Below are 23,048 nucleotides of genomic sequence, written 5' to 3' on the forward strand. Positions count from 1 at the left end.
ATTTGCATATATTGAAGAATCTTTGCATCCCTGGGATAAACCTCACTTGATCATGGTGTATGATCCTTTTAATGTGCTGTTGGATTCTGTTTGCTAGTATTTTGTTGAGGATTTTTGCATCTATGTTCATCAGTGATATTGGCCTGTAGTTTTCTTTCTTTGTGACGTCTTTGTCTGGTTTTGGTATCAGGGTGATGGTGGCCTCATAGAATGAGTTTGGGAGTGTTCCTCCCTCTGCTATCTTTTGGAAGAGTTTGAGAAGGATGGGTGTTAGCTCTTCTCTAAATGTTTGGTAGAATTCGCCTGTGAAGCCATCTGGTCCTGGGCTTTTGTTTGTTGGAAGATTTTTATTCACAGTTTCAATTTCAGTGCTTGTGATTGGTCTGTTCATATTTTCTATTTCTTCCTGGTTCAGTCTCAGAATGCTGTGCATTTCTAAGAATTTGTCCATTTCTTCCAGGTTGTCCATTTTATTGGCACAGAATATCAAAAATAGAGTACTAAAATCTGATGGAAAGTGCAGAATCCTTAGAACATAGAGAATTATATGAAACCAAATGTCTATTTCATTTAGTTTCTGAACTTAAATGTTAGCATTACTATTCTACAGTTGTCACAAAGATATATGATCCATAAAAGTGGTCCATGTTAAGTGAAGCTCATTCACATGTAAGTGTGGGAACTGATACACCCATATAAATATTACTTGAATATGTATATGCCTTTCATTTGTCTTCACAGTATTCCTTTTTATAAAGGTCACATTTTATTATTTTTTGAAATGAAAAGTAGACAAAAAAATTGACCCAAATACACTGTAAATACAATACTGTGTGACAATGAAGACTATTAGAATCTTACTTTTAACCTAAGTTTCTTAAAAATGATTCAGAAAATATCCTTGATAATGATAAAATCATCACAAGGAATTGAGTCATAGTTACTTTTGTTGTCTCACAGAAAAAAAAAAAAAGCCTTTAGAAGGCAGTATCCTACACTCCATTAAGAACACTACCTATGAAAATAGATATACCCTGGTTTAAACCATTTGTTGTATGAGTTTGAGCAAATTAACAATATAGTTTGATCTTCAGTTCTTATCTAACAAATGAGGACATAAATGCCAAAATGTATGTAAAAAACTTTGAAAATTGTCTGTAATACAGTAAATAACTATTGCTGTTATTATCAGCAGCATTATCAAAATAATCACCATTATAATTTTAATAGCTTGATGGTATTTAGGCTTTTCTTTCAAAGCACTATGAAAAGTAAATCAAATGCTCTGTTAGTAAATCAGATGCTCTGCTAGTCTCATCGTTATGAGAAAGGCATGAGAAGATTAATTTATACTGAAACAACTACAAATCAATATATTAAAAATATCCTTACTCATTAGACAAATGATGCACTAAAATGAAGGTGCTTATTTTTTCTGTAGGTCAATGTTTCATGAGATGCCTGTTGTGAATTTTAAAAAATAAAACATATTCTGTAGCCTAAATAGAAATGGTTTCTTTCAATGACAATAAATAGATTTTATGTTAAAAAGGAAAAAATATAACTTGGATTATCAAGTACCCTAGCTCACATCAAAGAGGTTATGAAACTAGAAAATGTTGAGAACTATGAATATCCTTATAACTCATCACTTTTAAGTTACTTTCCATGCATTGATAGCAACCAGATGATCATACAAGTATACAATTTAATATCAAGGGACACTACTGCATATTAGGCAAAGCAAAAAAGAATAATAGAGCAATACCTTCCTTATTTGGAATGCATCCAGAAAGTATTTAAAATTGACTTTTAACAGTGAAATTATAAATTACTAAGTCTATACACTAAAATGTATGTAATTTAATTATATGCACATTCATTGGCCTTCATTCAGAGACACTTATTCTTATCATAAATAAAATTACATTTGGTTAGGGTATTATAACTACTGAATGAATTGTCATAATTTACTCCAATATTATATGCTGCATTCAAAATGACTTCAAATGGCTAAATATCTGCAAAAATAAGCCACTCAACTTAAAAATGTACAGGCTTAGTTATAAAAAAGGTATTATAGCACATAACAGGAATTGATATTTATAATAATGACCTTAACTTATTCAAAAGGTCAAGTTACATTTAGTATGCTAGGTTGAAAAATAACAAGAAATGTACAGTACATTATCAAAGATGAGAGTGGAATAGGAACAGACTTACTAGAAAGAAGTGTCAGAGAGAAGAATGATGAGGTAACTTGTTTTAGGTCACAGAAAGCATATAGCTTTAGCAAGTTGCTGAGATATATTTTCAGTCATACTAGTAACTAGAATTTGGTCTTTGAATTTTAAGCCTATGAAGTAACATGAAAATTGTCAAATTTTGTCAAAAATAGTCAAAACCCAGAAGGTCTTTACTTAAAGATATCACACACTCCATGATTTGGAAATACTATCAAGAATGATTTGTTAACTAAGAATTTTGGTAAAGTAAAATGTAGCCCTATCTGAATATCAAATGCAATACTTAAACTTAAGTAATACATATAATAATAAATAATCTAAAGACAAGATGAAATAGAGGGTAAATATGTGTGGTAGACAGAATTATTTATATCAATATTTGCTTCCCTTTAGTTGTAAGATATATCCACAACCGTGCCATAGACTTACATGGGATAGAATGTTCTTTCCCACCACTTGACTTTAGTCTTGCCCATGTGTCTTGCTTTAGTCAATGGGATATTGGCAGACATGAGGCAAACAGAGACCTGAAATATACTTGTGCAGTTGGGCTTCCCAGCTTTTGGCTCTGCTACCAGCATAAAAACATGCTGTGTGAAAAAGCTGCTCCATCAGCCTGGGTCTCAGATTTGTAACATGTAGTCAAGTTGCTGCCAACCCACAACTCTGGATCCTGAAGTAGAGCCGTTTCAGTTGACCCACAGACATGCAACATTAAACAAAGCCCTCTCAGCTGACTTACAGATCAATGAGTATAAGAATAAATGCTTGATACAAACTACCTTGGTATTGTTATGCAAAAGATAACAGAAAAGAATAGCAAAAAATCAATGATTCACCTTAAATGAATCATTTCCCTTTCTCATGGGAGTTTTTCTTCTTCTTAGGAATTGGGAAAAGAAGTGGTAGTTCATGTCTCTCTGTTTTCTAGAGATTATCATGGATTCTTTAAACATCAGCAAAATGAGAAAGACATTATGGCTGGAGCAAACAGAAACTATTAAGACTATTGGCTTATCTTCAAGGATTCCAACAATTACTTGCAAATGAATTAATTCTTTTTTATGGCCTCAGACTATTGAAAAATGGTCATTCTTTTCAAGTAAGGCAAATTTATATAATCTTTTTGACTACCTGTAGCTGGAGATGATACCCAGTTAACCCAGTTAATTTTTTAAATGAAAATAAGACAAAGAAGTATTTATAAAAGTAGGAGCTCACTAGAATTCAGAGCCTTTTGCTTTGCAATTTTAAATAACTTTTCTTCATAGATCAGAGTGGAACAGGAACAGACTTAATATAAAGAAGTGTCAGAGAGAAGAATGATGAGGTAACTTGTTTTAAGTCGCAGAAAGCATATAGCTTTAGCAAGTTGTTGAGATATATTTTCAGTCATACTAGTAACAAGAATTTGGTCTTTGAATTTTAAGCCTATGAAGTGACATGAAAATTGTCAATATCCTTAAATTCCTAATAGATTAAGAGTGATACAAATGCTGAGAAAAACAGTATACATATAATAATTTTACAAATGAGGAAATAGAAGCTTAGAGAAGTTAAAAACTTAGACCTGGTAATAAGCCCAGAATTCCAGTTCAGATCATCTGATTCCAATGCCTTATCTCTTAACCAAAACATCATACCACTGAATAGTTTCTATTTTTTCCTCCAATATGATATTGTTGGATAGGAAACAAAGAAACAAAATACAAAACAGATGACCAACTATGTATTCTGATTCAGTCTCAAGGACACCTCATAGGATTAATGAGGAAAATTGTATTATCCTCCTTTTGTAAATGCAGTAACTAAAATAGAAAAAGTTAGGAAGCTTGAGTAGAACTACACATCTTTGAAATAGCATATTTTTCAAAAACAGTCATATACTTTTCAGTATTGGAATTCAGTCATTAGATTTCACCTAACCTAGTAATTTAAAGTAGAGATGGACCTAGAGACAGTCGGAGAAAAGACCTATAAGATGCACCTGAGGCACAGTAACCAACCACTAGAGCATGAGACCTGGTAAACCTCCACCACGGAATTAAATACCAATCCTCCCTGACAAGGAAAAGGTAGAAAGTGAAACAACTGATGTGTCTCTAGAACTACCTTGCCCTCTAATCCTCTCTTCTCCAAATGTCTTTTAATATAGGGTGGCATCATGAGTAAGACCGATTTTGATAAAATGTTTCCTCTGCTTAGAAAATAAGTTGGGTTTTTGTAATCAATGTATACCCTTTAATCTTACAATTGATAAAGTTAAAATAAAATGAACATGTGCTCTTTCCAGGACTCATGGCCTAGAAAAAGTTAATAGGTCCTTAGAATTAATTTGGACATTTCTTGAACAAAATCACTATTAGAGCTCACCTCATCATTTCACCTGTATATAAATTCAAGTGTGATTCTAATTATGTTTACAGAGTTTAAGTTTATTCTTATAAAATACAGAGAACACTTGTCAGTGTTAGGATCTTTATTTTTTGAGAAATAATAATCAATAAATATATACTATATATCCCTGCTTAATTCTTAATTTTTTTCTGCTAAAAGGATACACATATGTGACACTAACACAAATGTTTCTCTAGAATTTCATATTCTGAAAATAGAAATGTTAACTGATATTAGAAATAAACCTTCAAAAGCAATAAAAAAAAAGAAGGAAATGACCAAAATATTAGATTTTAACAAATGTTTTTCTCTAAACTCCTCTTCCTCCTTCCCCCCCTCCACTTCTATCCATCAATACAGCATTAACAGTCTATCAATATAAATTTTGTCATGCTGTTAATATTATAGTTACTAAGATACTACCAAATGCCAGTAAATTGTTAAAGTAATCCAAAGACTTAAAAAGAAAAAAAAACAAACAAAATATTTGTCTTCAAAATGCATGCAATAAACAGTTAGCTAGAAGTTGTACACATTGAGCCAACCATATCATTGTAAAATATTCAAACATATGGAAAAAAATTTTATCCAGGGCCTCTGAAATATTTCTTTGTTAAACAACTCTTCCATAATGGTCACAAAGAAACAATGTAAACTATTAATATTTTAAGTGAGTTGATAAATCCAAAATAATTTGGAAGATTTCAAAAAAGAAATGATATCAACAATCAAATGTTTCAGGTGAACTAAGAGAGATATTTCACTGTAACTGTTTCAAGAATTTGTTCTTATGAATAAAGACAGAGTCCTCTGGGACAATTTTTGTGGGCAGATGAATAATTCTGAATAAAACATTTCCAAGTACTGTCAGAAGCCACCTATAGCTTTAAAAAGAAGTTATCACCTTAGCTCTAAATAAATTTATGCCTAACATTAAAGTGAGATAAAGCAATCAGATAACCTACTACAGTATTTTAAATTTCAAATAACTATTTACTTGGAATCATTTCTCTGAAGGAAAATAAAATGATTATATGAAAGCACATTAGGATTGCCCATTTTTACAAAGCACTTTCTACTCACACAGCCAAAGGTGTAAAGAATAATCGAAGAGTCAAATATTCTTTGGATCATGTTGTTTTTTAGAGAGCGAGGTGGTATTATTTTACTTACTCAAGGGAAATATTCAAAGTCTTAAGGTGGTCTTCACACATATATTTCAAGTGATGTTTGGAATTAATGTTTTAAGTAGAAAAATCTCAGCCCTATAGAATGGGCACTAAATTGGAGAAATCTGGATTCTCATTTCAAATCTGTCTTTAGTTGTGCATGTTTATGCAAACACCTTAACTAGCCTTAAGATATCTTTTTTCTTATACTAAAACAAAAGTTTTTATTGGTGGAGTATTCTCTAAGGTAAATTTTTATACTGATTCTTTTGTTCTCTGGCTCTATGGGATTTGCCTTTTCTGGTTATCACCTGGGGGTATCAATTTTACTTTAAAGACAATCATATTCATTTTAACAGACACAGAGAAGTGCGGCATAGATCTAATGTAGCCACAGAACATTTTTTAAACAGCCAGTTTCCAGAGAATTGAGCAGCCTATAGGGAAAGATGCCAGAGAGGCAATATTGCACATTTTTATTATGAGCCAAACACGTGAATAAACATTTCATTATACCTTAGCTGCTTCATTTACTCCACAATAGTTTAATAGATTCTATTCAGAAAAAAATAGTGCTTGAGTAAGCATGACATTTTCTGTCCCAGAATATACAGCTGGACAATCTGGAAGACATATGAATAAAATTAACATTTGCCATAAATCAAATGTGTCTTTTATAACTGCCAGAGAAAAAAACTCCAGAAAAAAATGCTATCGTCCACCCATTGCTAAATAAAAAAATTCCAGACTAATCAGAAGAGGCATACTTTAACTATGAAAACATAGTATTTACGGCAATTAAGTTTCAAGTTTTTATTCTCAATTGTATATAAAGGATGAACTATAAATATAGATTTAAATAGTAGTTGTAGTTATCCCCATGTGAATACTCAAGTGTTCAGAAATATATATAAATGAGCATATAAACAGAGTAAGCAGAGACATAGCTAGAAATTTAATATATCTACATTAGGCCTGTAAAAATACTACCAAATATTTATTAATGCACCAAGGAGTTTCTACATACTTTTCTTGTATCATCTCATTTAATCATTACAGGAATCTTATGTGGTAAGTTAAATTATCGTTCTAAATTTAGAAATGAGAACACTGAAGCACAGAAAGTTTAAGATATTTGCCTTAGGTCACAAAGCTAGTAGTGATAGAAATGGAATTCAGATGGAGTGGGCAAAAACAAACTTCTTACACTGTTGGTTGGAAAATAAATAAATACCTTTGCTAAAAATAATCATCTGATAGAAACTGTTAAAATAAGAATTGTCTGTAACTTTCAGTCCTGTAATATATGTCCACTCTTAAGAAATCAGATTATAATATGTAATCATAAAAGTTTAAGAATGTTTAATAAAGCTGGGTTTACAACAGCAATCATAAAACAAAGCACAACAAAATGTGTATATTGACTGTAGAGAAACAATTTGGTAAGCCATGTAATAGAATAAAACACTTCAGATGGTGAAAGATCTTTAAAGTACTGAAAAAGCAAATACTATATGTGTGTATATATATATTATATACATATACACATGTATGGTGTATAACTATGAAATATATATACACTTTTGTTTAAAATATCATGAAAAAGATGCATATTACACCTTTAATAGAACTTATATCAAGGAGGTAATACTGTAGGAAGTAGAGGAAACTATTTTTCTTTAGAAACTCTCAATTAGACTATGATAGAACTTGGAAATTATTTGTCCTTATTTATAAAATAAGCCTTATCTTCCAATACAATTAAATATCAATACCACTTTGTGAGCGCCTGCTATATAGAATTATTCTAATTTCTATATGAATTAGATGTTTTAAGGAAAAAGAAAATACAGCTACTTTCATTCTGATTCTGGAAAAAAAAAACAATATTCTCTTCAAAGATTACACAAATTCTTTAAAAGTCCAGGACATCCACATACAATAACAATGAAAAATGAGATGCATTTGAAGTAAGAAAATCGGGGCTATGTCTACCCTGGAGACTTCAATATGAATAACCTTCTCAGGAATGCTTGGAAGGTGTGCATTGCCTCGGGAAATATTTTCTGTGGTGTCCTTCGTGAATGAATTATTATTTGATTAAAAATTACTATAAAATTTATATGCTCATGCAAGGCATAATGAGGTATCAACGAAGACTTAGAATAGTATGTAGAAAAGGGATAATTATTCATTTGTTTTATTTTCCAGTCAGTGCATGTGAAGGTTCTCAGTCCCGTGTTCACATAAATGACAGTCACTTAAAATCAGCATGTCCCAGTGTCATATAATACTGCACAACCTTGCAAAAGAAATACTATTCTGCCCCAAAAGTCATGCATTTACCATGCTGTACTCCTAAATCCAGGGCCTGGCCATTGAAATACAAAGAGAAAAAATATAAATGATTGAGAGCATAAGAAGCATGGAGAATAAATTGTGAAGTTATACTATAGCTGTGTTTAGCTTAGCTTTGCAAATGGAGAGAACAGAAAAGGGAGAGAAAATATTAAAAAGAAAATGCCTGAGCATATTATGGAATTGATGGAAAATATGAAACCTCCAATTCAGAAGAAACAATCCCCAAATAAAATAAATTAGAAAAGAAGAAATATCAATAGAGATATATCACAGCAAAATTGTTAAAAAAAAAAACCCTAGTAGCCAAAATCTAAACTAATATTGATTTTAGTCTAAAACATCAATGATAATGGGTAATTTGGGTGGTAAGTAAAAATACAGATGGAAATACTAAGAAAATATTATAAAACAATAGAGAGGCAGACTAAAATTCAAATATCCTAAGTTCTAATATTTTTTGAATAAATTAAAAATTTTGAAGCTTGTTAAAATATTAAAAGAAACCATTAAAAAAGCTCAAATACACTGAATACCTGTCAATGCCACAGAGGAAGAAAACAATATCATTTTTTTTTAATCTCAAAGAATTAGAAGAGGGAGAAAAAGAACTTTCCTGGTGGAATTTAACTATTTAAAATGTTTTAAACTGTCTCTCCAATATAAAAAAAAAATTATCATAAGACTTTTATTCAAAGGGCAGCATCCCTCCTTATGGCATTTTTCTTTTCTTAATGTTGCTAGATCTTAATAACAGATTGTAAAATAGGTTGAAGTTTGTTTGCCTAATATCCTGCCTCCTTTATTCACATTGTGCCCAGCTAAAAGCCTATCTTTTTCTAGCAATTTTTCTTATAAAGAAAAAAAAAGGCACAAGAAAAAAGCCATTGAGCAGTGGGTCTTCCAGGAAAGCTTTATCAAGCATGCTTATGGAATTGATAAGTCTATATATTTGAGCCTTTTGAAATACTTGCTTTCCTTCTTTGGAGCATAGACATTATGGCAGCTAAACCATCTTATGAATGGAATCCTCATGCTTAGGATGACAGAATTGAATGATAGAAGGAATCAGGCACAAGGGTGTTTCCATGGAGTCCCATGCCAACCAGCCTTAGATTTGCCTCCTGCAGACTTTATATTTTGTGAAAGGAAAACAAATCTCTACCTTGTTTAAGACACCTTCATTGTGTGTCCCCATTAATATTGTCAAATGGAGTCTTAACAGATAAACATATATTCCAGCTGTTTAATTTTAAAGTTCTTATAAACTTTTATATTTAAGTTTTTGTTTTAAATTACGCAATTCTTTGTGTCAGATGGATTTTAATTGTAGCTTCTGTAATTATTCTAACATGTTTTCACATCAACTTTTAATATGTCAACCAAATATGAACATTTAATTAAAAAAATAGGCCAAGGTTTTTGTGCAGAGAACTTTTAACAGTATATATACATGGGCCCATTTCTGACATAAAATCTTCACATAGTAATAATGTTTGGTAAATCCACGGTCATTGATATGGTGTTTTTTCTGAGTATGCTTTTATTTCATTTTCACTGTTGCTATATTTTACATACTTCCATGAACAGTTAATGTTTCCTATATTCTTATGAGTAATGATTATCTCATTCTCAGTTACCACAATAAGCCTGCTTGTTTGCTATAAATCAACTGTCACAAATCTTAAGTATACCAGTGCATTATGTGAAGTATTTTCTCCTTCCTATCTTCCTTCTTTTCCTTCCTTCCTTCTCTTTTAAAGATGTAAAGTGTGTTTAAGTTTACTGATATGTGTAAGGGACCTATAATCACTACTTCTTGTACTGAACTAGTAAAACTATTCATATAAATGATGCGTTTTATACTATATTTATGTGCAATACAGCCCTATTTGTATGTTACTAGCAACAATTTTTTGTGTGATATACTGATGCAGTATTTTCTTTTGAAAATTTTTAAATGACACATATTAAAGCCAGTACTACCACTTGAAAAAGAGACGTCTATTCTCAGTTTAAATTGAGCCAGAATATCAACCACTTATAAACATTTTGTCAGTGTCCAACCACAGAAATCTAAAAAGACAGCTAAAAGAAGTAACCTGCAACAGTCTTGTGTACTAAAAATTATGCACATCCTGACATTGTACTAAAATAATTTCCATTATTATTCCATTAACCATATGGTTGATGAGAAAAAATAATTCTTAACCTATCTATGCTGATCCTTATGAAACAGCCCAATATCCTAAGAGAGTAATACCCCCGAGGACTGTACCTTTAAAGAGACTCCTTCAAATCCCTTCTACACCATCCACCACCCACCACCAATTGGTCACTACTTCCTTTGGAAAATACAGTCAACAATATATAATGCACTTGAATATATTAAAATATATCATCATCTTTAAATACTAGGGTCCTATCCATTGTCTTGGCTGAACTTTGTGCTCTGCCATTGCTTCTACCTACCCTACCTCTTTCTCATTTCTGTTCCGCCATTACTGTGGGGAAAAAAGGTAACTTTCTAAGGCTTTTCTTAGCATATAACCTACCACATTGTCATTCTTAGGTCCTAGAATACACTCTAAATCCATAATCTTAGGGTTTGTCTGGAAATTTAACACATGTGCACACACACTAAGGTATATAACAGGTGGTTAGTAGGTGTTTCGTTTTCTTTCGCTTTACAAAAAAATTTGTACATATAATAAAACCATGCTTTAATGAAAAAATTATATAATCTCTTAGAGTGGCTTATTGCACAGCAGATGTTAAATAAATATTTATTAAATGAAATAAATGAGTCATTATTTGGGTAGAAAGCCATTCTAAACTAATCAAGATATAGAATCATGAAATTTTTACAAATTCAGGATTTTTTCAGTTTTACTTAGTGTTTATCAAACACAAAATAAATAAACTTGTGCTCGGTTGCTGTCCATAGAGTGATGCTGCAATTGCTAGATGAGAAAAAGTTCAATTTAACACATCAGTTATTTGCAAATAAACTGTTGTTTATAATCTTATTTACATTATTAATCTCCAGAACTAAACCTAAGTAAACATCAGTTTGCCCATATTCCAATTAAGGCAAGTTTAATAAGCTTTTACTGTATTCCACCATTTTCCTTTTGTCAAACTAGGGAACAGGGAATATGACTTGGTTGCTTGTGTAACAGCCTGTAATACCCCAGGGCCTTGTCACTGTTAAAAGAAACAGGCAACTGCTGTTTTGTGAATATTCTATATAGAATGCATTTATTGCTTGAGAAACTACTTACAAAGTACTTGTTTGTGTGCTGAAGATTGCCAACAATCAATCTCTCTTTTCTTTTTCCTTTGTCATATCCTTGCCTCTAATGTTTTAGTAGCATATGTTCCATGTCATGATGTAGGAAAGTTTAGGAAAGGATTCTTGTCTTGCCATAAGTATAAAAAGTTGCCTTATAAATCAACCCAGTTTTTTTTTTTTTTTTTTTGGTGGTACACGGGCCTCTCACTGCTGTGGCCTCTCCCGTTGCTCAGCACAGGCTCCGGACGCGCAGGCTCAGCGGCCATGGCTCACGGGCCTAGCCGCTCCGCGGCATGTGGGATCTTCCCGGACCGGGACACGGACCCGTGTCCCCTGCATCGGGAGGCGGACTCTCAACCACTGCGCCACCGGGGAAGCCCCAATCTACCCAGTTTTAAGAGGTTATTGACTTAACAGAAGGGTGCAGTGTGCAAGAGTGCTAGTCAATCTAAGAAAGGCAATGGGGAGAGATAAGTGTAACAAAACATACTCTAGAAGTACTTAAAAGACTAAAAAATCAAGGCCTCAATCATTAAGTTTCTAAATAATTTCTTTTTTTTTTAAACAATGGAGCAGTAACTCATCAACTTCAAGGTGCTCAAATCATGTCTCCCACTGATATAAGTAAGGAAGCCAGGGTGATTCATTTAAAAAGCTAAAGGAAGACCTTTACATACATTCTGTGAAAAACATAGTGGTCAATCCCAGACTCCCAAATGAGAATGAAAAAAGGTCACAACTGACTGATTAAAGCATCATTCCTCTCATTTTTAAAAAAGCACTGAAATAAATAACAAATCCTCAAATCATGAAATCAACCATGCTCTTGTTTCCTGACTTCCTGAATATGCCTTCCTTGATTTTTCCACATTTAACATAGAGAAACAACAACAGGGCTTCCCTGGTGGCACAGTGCTTAAGAATCCGCCTGCCAATGCAGGAGACACAGGTTCAAGCCCTGGTCAGGGAAGATCCCACATGCGGAGCAACTAAACTTGTGCACCACAGCTACTGAGCCTGCGCTCTAGAGCCTGCAAGCCACAACTACTGAGCCCACGTGCCACAACTATTGAAGCCCGCATGCCTAGAGCCTGCCCTCCGCAAGAAGAGAAGCCACTGCAATGAGAAGCCTGTGCACCACAAGGAAGAGAAGCCCCTGCTAGCCAAAACTAGAGAAAGCCTGCGTGCAGCAACGAAGACCCAATGCAGCCAAAAATAAAACAGTAAAATAAATAAAATTTTAAAATAATAATAAAATAAAATAAAAAAACAACAATGGCACAGTCATTTACTTCGAGGAAAGTAAATGCGACTTGTAAGGAAAATACTCAATTAAGGACTGTTAAACTTCTAAAGGCAGCAGATAGACATTCCTAAACAGGAAATAACAACCCCGAGTCCTTCTTCAAAAAGAAACAAAAGAGAGAGAGAGAAAACAAAACAAAAACTTTATATCAAAATCCAGACAATTCAGTGATCAATTAGAACAGATAAATCTATATAAAGAAGGGAGAAGCTATGACTATGTGACATGGCAAGTCCACATCTAGAATGAATACTAACAACTCAGAGGAAAAGTGTTAACAACCTAAATCATGGAGATATGTAAACATTATTGAAATAAAAAAGTTATCAACATTCAAACATGAGGAAAAGGTAGGTGTGAATCAATGTGAGAGGAGTAATTGTTTATCTTTCACAACAGGGGATAAAATAGTACTTTCTAAATTTGAAACATAATGTTTAAAAATGACTACAACACATTAATATGTTATATAAACTTCTCAATTTGCCTTGGAGAAATATTCAAGTAAACACCATCTATTAAGATGAAGAAATATTTATTTGAAACTTAGCAATTAATTTGGTTTCACTTATGTTGCTTTTTCTTATCAATTTAAGCAAAACTAAATTTTATGGTTTTGTATTAAACATCGTGTTTATAGTATAAAATTTTCATTTGAATGTCTATCTGTCTAGTTTTCTCAGTGTGTTTCATCTGCATAGATGCAAAGAAGTATCTGAAAGCATATTCACCTGAGTTAATGATGGTTATTTCTCAGTGGAGGAATTTTGAGTAATAATTTACTATTACTTTACTTATTCTGTATTGTTTGAATTCCTGAAATTGAACATAATATTTACAGAATCATGGAATGATTATTCTTCAAATAAAATGTATACTCTGATAGAAGGTCTATGTATAATATGTCTTAATATAAATAATGTAAAAAAATTTTTTTACTGCATCTTTGAAATATACCTTAGTCTGAAATATTCCACTTTTCTCATCTTATTTTTTAATGTGTTTTTCGGAAATTTTTCATACCTTCACAAACATGAGCTGTTTCTGTCAGTGAGGAATAAACACCTTATACTGAAAGTTATATGATTTCACATAAATTACTAATTTTCCATTTGTCAACTAATCTTCTAAAATATACAGTGATACATTTTTCCTCTCTCTCACCTTCTCTTTACCACAAAAAGAGAGGGGGAGGGGAGGAAAGAAAAGATAAAGGAAACGAAAAGTAAAGAAAAGGGGAAGGAGGGAGGGAGGGAGTGGGAGGAGAAGAAAAGGGAAAAAAAAGAAACCTCTATTAGTACTAAAACTAGCCTGATAAATAGTAACTCGTTTTTCTATATCTTATTTAATATTTTACAAAATATTTTCCTTTGAATGAGCTTTCATGCTTCCTAGACACACACACACACACACACACACACACACACACATTCACATACACACTCTAAATGCAGTTAGATGAATTAACTCATGTGAATTTCTATGTAATTGGTTTAACATAGGCAAAATAATACACAATAAATTAAAAATGATATAGTACTCTGATATGAACTTCTAATACTTCTAAGGAATTAGTGAACATACTTTATCAGCTGTAACACAAGCACATTCTGCAATTGTTTCCCCTGCATTTTTTACCCACTCTCCTTTTATTTTTAAAATAAACTTTTTTTCCTAATAATCCTTTGAAGACAATCTAAGGAACATAAAAACATTTTAGCCAGTAATGGTTTGTCATATTCATCTATTCCATCCATTTTTTTCATGTATTACAATCTCTGAATTTGAGATGCAATTTACAGTCAATGGTTTCATAGCATTTTGCCATAACAGAGTATGACTGGCAATTTATTTTCTTTAGTGTTTACATAACATAATGGTACATCTTAGAAATAATGGCCTCTCTGTTTTGATGAAACACAGTATTTGATAGCTCAAATATGTATTACATTTTAATTGGCAACTGGTTGTTGGGATATGTTTGTAATACAAATTTTGGCTTTAGGGTTAGTTTCTTTGTTCAGTTTTTAAAAATTGGAATTGCCATTTTGGTATTAATTTGCAAGATGCATTTATATAATAAAGTAAAATCCATTATGCTTCAGGTTTTCTCAGTTTATTTTTTCCACATACTTTTTGAATGGTTGTCATATTTTGACATAAAGTATGTGTTGTTCAATTGTTGTGTGTGTGTTCTGTTTGGTGTTTTTTCCCCTCAGATTTCTAGGCTCTTTTGATTGTGTTTTATTTATCTTGGTCTGCTGGGTAGGACTTAGATCTAGAGTATAGGTCAAAGCATTTCCTCTTACTTTGATTTGTTGTTGAGCAAGCAGGCTTAGTCTCTAGTTCCTTAATCTATTCCATGGTGTGGGGCCTCAGGGGTAAAAAGTGTTTAATTCCTAACTCAATCATTCAGGGATTTCATGGCTATGGAGAACAGAGACAACTCGAAGGAACTGCTGTTAGCCATCCTTCAGAGAGGTCACAGAGATCTGGATCAAGCATTCCCTGAAACCAACATTCGATCTTAATTCTGAACATATCAATGTCGATTTCCAGATGCTAGCCCAGCCCACAAGAGGAAGATTCGGCTCCCTGCTAGAACTTCAGTAGCACCCAACCCTTCACTTGCATTCCACTCCTTGTTGCCCAGCAACTATTTACCCTGGAGAAACAGATAATCCATACTTGATAGTACAAGAGGTAAGAGTCAAATTGGTTACATTTTTTCTGAAAATTTTGCATCCAGTGTGTCTGCAATTTTTTTAATGATTCATTTATCTTAAAACAAAGAGAGCCTACTGAACTCAAGGATATAATAAGCATTCAACTCATATTCATTGTTTTTTCCAATATTTAAATGTTTTCATTTTGCTTTCTCATTTATCTCTTCAGTCCATCTGCTATTTTTTAAAGATGTTGGATGTAGAACTTTTTCATATAACTATATTTTATGTTATTCTTATTTTCCCAAACTTTTTCTGAATTGTCCCATACCATATTTTAAAAACAGTCATTAACCTCACTGATTTGTAATTCTTTAATGTGTTAAACTGTTTTTGGAAAATATTATATTAAGATATCTGTAATGAAGCTTCTTCCTCGTTTTATTTTCAGTATGTTCTTGACTGATTTTGTTCCATTATTTGTGTGATTATCTGTGAAATTATTTTGTAAACCAAAAAATTCTCAAATTAATAAAGTGAATGAAAGTTATAAAATAATTTGGGAGAAGTTTTGAAATCTTTCATTTTCCATCCAGTAACTGATATGTGTTTTCTTTCAATCTGTTTTCATGATTTCCTTTATTAAGCTATTGCTAATATTATTTTTCAATTTTCATTTTATTTATGAGGACTATGACTAAATTCTGAATGTATGCATGTGTGTGTGTGTATATATATATATATAGAGAGAGAGAGAGAGAGAGAGGGAGAGAGAGAGAGAGAGAGATACATTTAAAGCTTAGCTCAACTTGGCTAACAGAATGCCTCCCATCCCCCCTCAAAAAATTCTCCTTACACATTTAATGAAGGGAATATGTAGAAAGACTAATGATATGTTCATTTTTATTTGTGAAATTCAGTTTATAGAATAATTTACTAATTCAGATCATTTAGGGATGGTTTTCTTGTCTCAGGTTAAAATATATTCTTACATGCAAATAAAGTTGACTTATCCTTTCTTAAAGTCATATATAATTTTTATATATGATTTTTTATATCTTTTTATAGCTTTATTACAGTTCAGAAAAATCAAGACAGTGAAGAAAAAGGTGTTGATTTATAGTACATGTGACCATGCACTGAATGTACATGTTTACTATGAATTATACTGTGCTATGTTTTTTTTTTTTAATTTTTTTTTTTTTTTTTTGTGGTATGTGGGCCTTCCTCTGTTGTGGCCTCTCCCGTTGAGGAGCACAGGCTCCGGACGCGCAGGCTCAGCGGCCATGGCTCACGGGCCCAGCCGCTCCGCGGCATGCGGGATCCTCCCATACTGGGGCGCGAACCCGGTTCCCCTGCATCGGCAGGCGGACGCGCAACCACTGCGCCACCAGGGAAGCCCCTGTGCTATGTTTAATAGGCATATATATTTTATATTCACGGGTGATCATAAATCAAGAGATGGTCATAATATGGGTATTCCATAAGGAAATAAATATAGATCCCTAATATGATTTTAATGGTATTTATAAATAAAATTTATATTAAATATAAAGTTAATAAAATTTAATATCACTTTAATGTATCACATAAACACATGACTATTTCTTTAACCAAATCTGGATTCATTTTATCCTTCTGCAAGAGAAAAAACTTTGAGTAAAACAAAATTTTCTATTATGGTATAATTAAAGTTGATAAAATTTACACAGTGCCTATAATTAGAACTCAACTAATCTAAATTATATGTGGATAATCTCTTCTACTGCACCCAGAAAATTGTATGAAGATCATGGTGTACTGAGACCATGCTGGGTCCTCTCTTTCACCCATTGTCCATCTCCTGTTCTGATCATTAGACTCCTCTGTTTACCCTATACTGCTTCTGACTTATCTTGCTGTACAGATTTGTTTGTCCATTTGTTTGTTCAAGTTCATGATTCATTGACCTCAACCTCATCCCCTCCTTTTTCTCTTTTTTTGCTTTGGATTAGAGTACGTCTCTGAGTTTACAGCAAAATTAACTTTTTATCCTGAAAAGGTAGAACTGTAGGTTGTGTCTAAGTGTTTGTATGATTGGGATATTTAAAGAAGTATTAAAAGGATGCATAATAAAAATGATAGAACAAAAGGAAGTTTTTAAATATTTACCTAAAGAGGAACAGCATCTTCTTAACAAATGCTATCCTGGACCTTCCACCTACAGTATAACTTCTGTTCCCAGAATATCACTCCTGGGGTGGTATAAAGTCCAAGGTGGTGGCTTAGGAAGAATCTGAACCCACCTCTTCCCATGGACACACCAAATACACAGCTACGCATGGATCATTTCCCTCTGACAAAGATCTGAAAACTAGATGAACTGCTCTCCACAATGAAGAACAGAAGGACCACATCAAGATGGGTAGGAGAGGCAAAGACAAGGTCTGGCAAAAAAAACCCCACCCCCGGTGCAACAATACACAATGGCGAGGGAGCTCATGAGACAGGTGCTTCTCCCTGAGGAGTGAGGGGTTGGTGCCCCACATCAGGCACACCCAACCCTGGGATCTGCACCAAAGAGAAGAGCCCACAAAACATCTGGTTTAGAAAACCAGCAGGGCTGACATCCAAGGGTCCCAAAGGGCTATAGGAAACTGAGATTCCTCTGTGAAAGGGCTCACATGTGGTCTCAGTCACCCTGAGACTGAGGGGGGGGCAGGGGAGAGGAATGTGGGGAGGACACAAGTTTGAAAAGTGCCTAGACTGTGTGTGAAGGTGATTCATTTGCTAATCTAAAGGCTTCAGATGGAGAGGCAGGGGACAGTTGAAATGCTCCTTGGAGACAACGGCCTGGTGGTGGCAATATTTTTGTACTCTCCACCTAGCCTGCTACTACTGCAAGGGGGCAAATTCTGAGGCTGCACTCTACTGCCACCTAGCTAAGACAGCTATGGGCAAGTTGTTGCAGCACTATCCTGCTGTCCTGCTGAAGGTGCAGCACTCTGCCACCTCCTGGCTGGGCCTGGAGAGCACAAGCCGTGGAGGCATTCTCCTGCTCCCAGCCTAAAGTTGGAGCACAGGCATAGACAAGGCACTCTCCTACTGCAATGCTGAAGCCAGAGTGTGACTGCTCCCTACACTCTCCAGCTACCTTGATAAACCCAGTGGCCATGCACAATCCACACAGGGACAAACACTTGACTGGCCGGGGTGGCAGCCAGGGGCACTGGCATTCCTGACTTCCATGGGACTGTAACAGTCGGAAAGACAGCTCCTTCCAGGCCACAACCTAAGCACCACCACTGCACACACAGCTTTCCTTCTGTGAAAAAGGCCTATGTACTTAGCCTGGAGTTTCCACCGGAAGGACAGGCTTCAGGTTTCCCACACATCTAGAGGCTAAGGAGGCACTACCAGTGAACATAAGCAGGGAGACACCATCCTTGTGCAGCCCACTGACCTCACTACTGCTCAATGAGACTTCAAGAAAGGAACTTATACATTCATCTGGAGCCCCGGTTTCACAAATATCACCCAGGGGATACCTTCAGATCTCTTTGATTCAAGGCCAGCAGGGATTACAACTGTGGGCCCACAGTACTGTATATGTTTGCATACTTTAAAAGCTGTTGCCTGAGGGTTTGCCACCCAATCAGCCTCAAACTAAGTGCTAAATAAGAACCCTCCTCTTGGAATACTGACAGGTCTGGCACACCCTCAACTGTGGGGGTATATCAAAAATAAATCAGGCAGTTAGACAATCACAAAGGTTTGAGAGACAACCAAGAGTTAGGGCATGGTTGAATAAAAAGGATCATGATCTACACAAGGCCACTCCTTCAAGACTGAGGGAAGTGGCTGCTTTGCCTAATACATAGAAACAAACACAGACAGTCAAGCAAAATGAGGAAACAGAGAAATACATTCCAAACAAAAGAAGATAAAACCTCAAAAAAAAAAAAGACATCAGTGATATGAAGATAAGTAATCTCCCTGTAAAGAATTAAAAGAATGGTAATAAAGATGCTTATCAAACTCAGGAGAAGAACACAGTCAGAATCTCAACAAAGAGATAGAAAATCACAGAGCTGAAGAATACAAAGCTGAAAGATACACTAAAGGGGTTCAACAGCAGACTGGATCAAACAGAAGGACAGATCAGCAAGCTAGAAGATAAAGCAATGAAACTCACCAAAGCAAACCAGCAAAAAAAAAAAAAGATTAAAAAAAAATGAAGATAATTTAAGGAACCTCTGGGACAACATCAGTTAGATTAACTTTCACATTATAGAGTTCCCAGAGAGGAAGAGAGAAAGAAAAGGGAAGAATCTTATTTGAATAAATGAAATTTCCCTAACCCAGGGAAAGAAACAAACATCTAGGTCCTGGAAGCCCAGAGTCCTAATTAAGATGAACTCAAAGAGATCCACACAAAGACACATTATAATTAAAATGTTAAAGGTTAAAGATAAAGAGAGAATCTTAAAAGCAGCAAGAGAGAAAAACAAATTATTATATACAGAATAATATGCCAACAAATTGAACAACCTAGAAGAAATGGATAAACTCCTAGATATTTACAATCTTCTAAGACTGAATCATGAAGAAATAGAAAATCTGAATAGATAAATTAACAGTAAGGAGATGGAATCAGTAATCAAAAAACTCCCAACAAACAAAAATCTAAGACCAGATGGCTTCACTGGTGAATTTTACCAAACTTTCAGAGCAGATTTAATATCTATCCTTCTCAAACTTTTCAAAAAAAAAAAAAAAGTGCAGTGGAAGGAGAGCTTCCAAACTCACTTTATGAGGCCAGCATTACCCTCATACCAAAACCAGACAAGAACATCACATAAAAAAAGGAAAGACTATTACAGACCAATATCCCTAGGGAACATAGATGCAAAAACCCTCAACAAAATTTTAGCAAGCCAAATTCAACAATACATTGAAACATTTTTGACCAGAGAGGTATTACAGCCACAGGCGTTAGTTTCTGCAAAAATCCCCCAGTCAATAATGTGTTAAAGGACCATATACCATGAACAAGAGGGATTTATTCCAGGGATGCAAAAATAGTTCAACATCCACAAATCAATCGACAATGATGTACCACATTAAAAAAATGAAAGATAAAAATCATATGATCATTTCAACAGATGCAGAAAAAGGTTTTGACAATATTCAGCACCAATTTATGATAAAAATTCTCAACAAAGTGGGTATGGAAGGAACATACCTCAACACAATAAAGGCCATATATGACAAACCCACGGTTAGCTCGTATCATACTGAACACTGAAAAGCTGAGAGCTTTTCTTCTAAGATCAGGAACAAGATAAGGATGCACACTCTCCCCAATTTTACTCAACATAGTATTGGAAGTCCTAGCCACAGCAATTAAACAATAAAAAGAAATAAAGGGCATCTAAATTGGAAAAGGAGAAATAAAATTGTCACTATTTGCAGATGATATGAGACTATATACACAAAATCCTAAAAAGACTTGCCCCCAAAACTGTTTGAACTAATAAACGATTTCAATAAAGTCAAAGGATACAAAATTAATATACAAAAATCTGTGGCATTTCTATATATTAATAATGAACTATAGGAAAGAGAAACAAGAAAAACAATCCCATTTACAATCACACCAAAAGAATAAAATACCTAGGAATAAATTTATGCAAGGAACTGAAAGACCTGTACACTGAAATCTATAGAACACTGATACAAGAAATTGCAGGAGACACAAACAAATGTAAAGATACTCCATGCTCATGGACTGGAAGAATTAATATGGTTAAAATGTCCATACTTCCCCAAACAATCTACAGATTCAATGCAATCTCTATCAAAACACCAATGGCATTTTTCACAGAATGAGAACAAATAACTCTAAAATTTGTATGGAACCACAAAAAAACCCCAAATAGCCAAAACAACCTTGAGAGAGAACAAAGCTGAAGGTACCACTTGCCCTGATTTCAAACTATACTACAAAGCAACAGTAATCAAAACAGCATAGTATTGGCATAAAAACAGAAACATAGATCAATGGAACAGAATAGACAGCCCAGAAATTAACCCACACATATATGGACAATTAATTTATGACAAAGGAAGAATACACAAGGGAGAAAGGACAGTCTCTTTAATAAATTGTGTTGGGAAAACTGGACAGCAACATGCAGATGAATGAAACTGCACCACTAGCTTACACCATATACAATAATTAACTCAAAATGAGTAAAGACTTGAATGTAAGACCTGAAACATAGGCGGTAAGCTCCTTCTCATCAGGCTTAGTGATTATTTTGGATCTAACTCCAAAGGCAAAGGAAACGAAAGAAAAAATAAACAAATGGGACTATATCAAACTAAAGTGTTTCTACACAGTGAAGGAAACAATCAACAAAATGAAAAGGCAACCTACAGAATGGGAGAAGATATTTGCAAATTATGTATCTGATAAGGTGGTAATATCCAAAGTATATAAAGAACTCATACAACTCACTAACAAAAAATACAAACAATCAGGTTAAAAAATGGGCAGAGGATCTAAATAGACATTTTTCAAAGAAGGGAGACAGATGGACCAAAAGGTACATGAAAAGATGCTCAACATTACTAATCATCAGGGAAATGAAAATCCAAACCACAATGAGTGGTCACCTCAAACCTGTCAGAATGGCTATTATCAAAAAGACAAGAAATAACCAGTGTTGGCAAATGTGGAGAAAAGGGAACCTTCGTGCACTGTTGGTAGTAATGTAAATTGATGCAGTCACAATGGCAAACAGTATGGAGGTTCCTCAAAAGATTAAAAATAGAGCTAGTATTTGATTCAGAAATTCTACTACTGGGTACTTAGCTGAAGAAAATGAAAAGATTAATTGGAAAAGATATATGCACCCCTACATTCATTGCAGCATTATAATAGCCAAGATATGAAAAGAACCCAAGTGCCCATCAGTAGATGAACTGATACAGCAGATGTGGAATACACACGCGCGTGCGCACACACACAATGGAATATTACTCAGCCATAAGAAAGAATGAAACCTTGCCATTTGCAACAATATGGATGGACCTTGAGGGGACTAAGCTGAGTGAACTAAATCAGACAGAGAAAGACAAATACTGCATGTCACTTATATATGGAATCTAAAAAACAAAACAAAGCAAAACCCAGACTCCTAGATACAGAGTAGACTGATGGTTACAAGAGGAGAGGGGAGTTACTAGGAAGTACATAGGTTAAAGGGATTAAGAAGTACAAACTTCCAGTTATAAAATAAGTCATGGGGATAATTCAAAAAGAATCACGTACCACAATGTTCATTGCAGCACTATTTACAATAGCCAGGACATGGAAGCAACCTAAGTGTCTGTTGACAGATGAACGGATAAAGATGTGGCACATATATACAATGGACTATTACTCAGCCATAAAAAAAAAGAGTTATTTGTAGTGAGGTGGATGGACCTAGAGTCTGTCATACTAAGTGAATTAAGTCAGAAAGAGAAAAACAAATACCGTATGCTAACACATATATATGGAATCTAAAAAAAAAAAAAGTGGTTATGAAGAATTTAGGGGCAGGACAGGAATAAAGATGCAGA

Source organism: Physeter macrocephalus, chromosome 9 (assembly GCF_002837175.3).
Source record: "Physeter macrocephalus isolate SW-GA chromosome 9, ASM283717v5, whole genome shotgun sequence".
NCBI lineage: Eukaryota > Metazoa > Chordata > Mammalia > Artiodactyla > Physeteridae > Physeter > Physeter macrocephalus.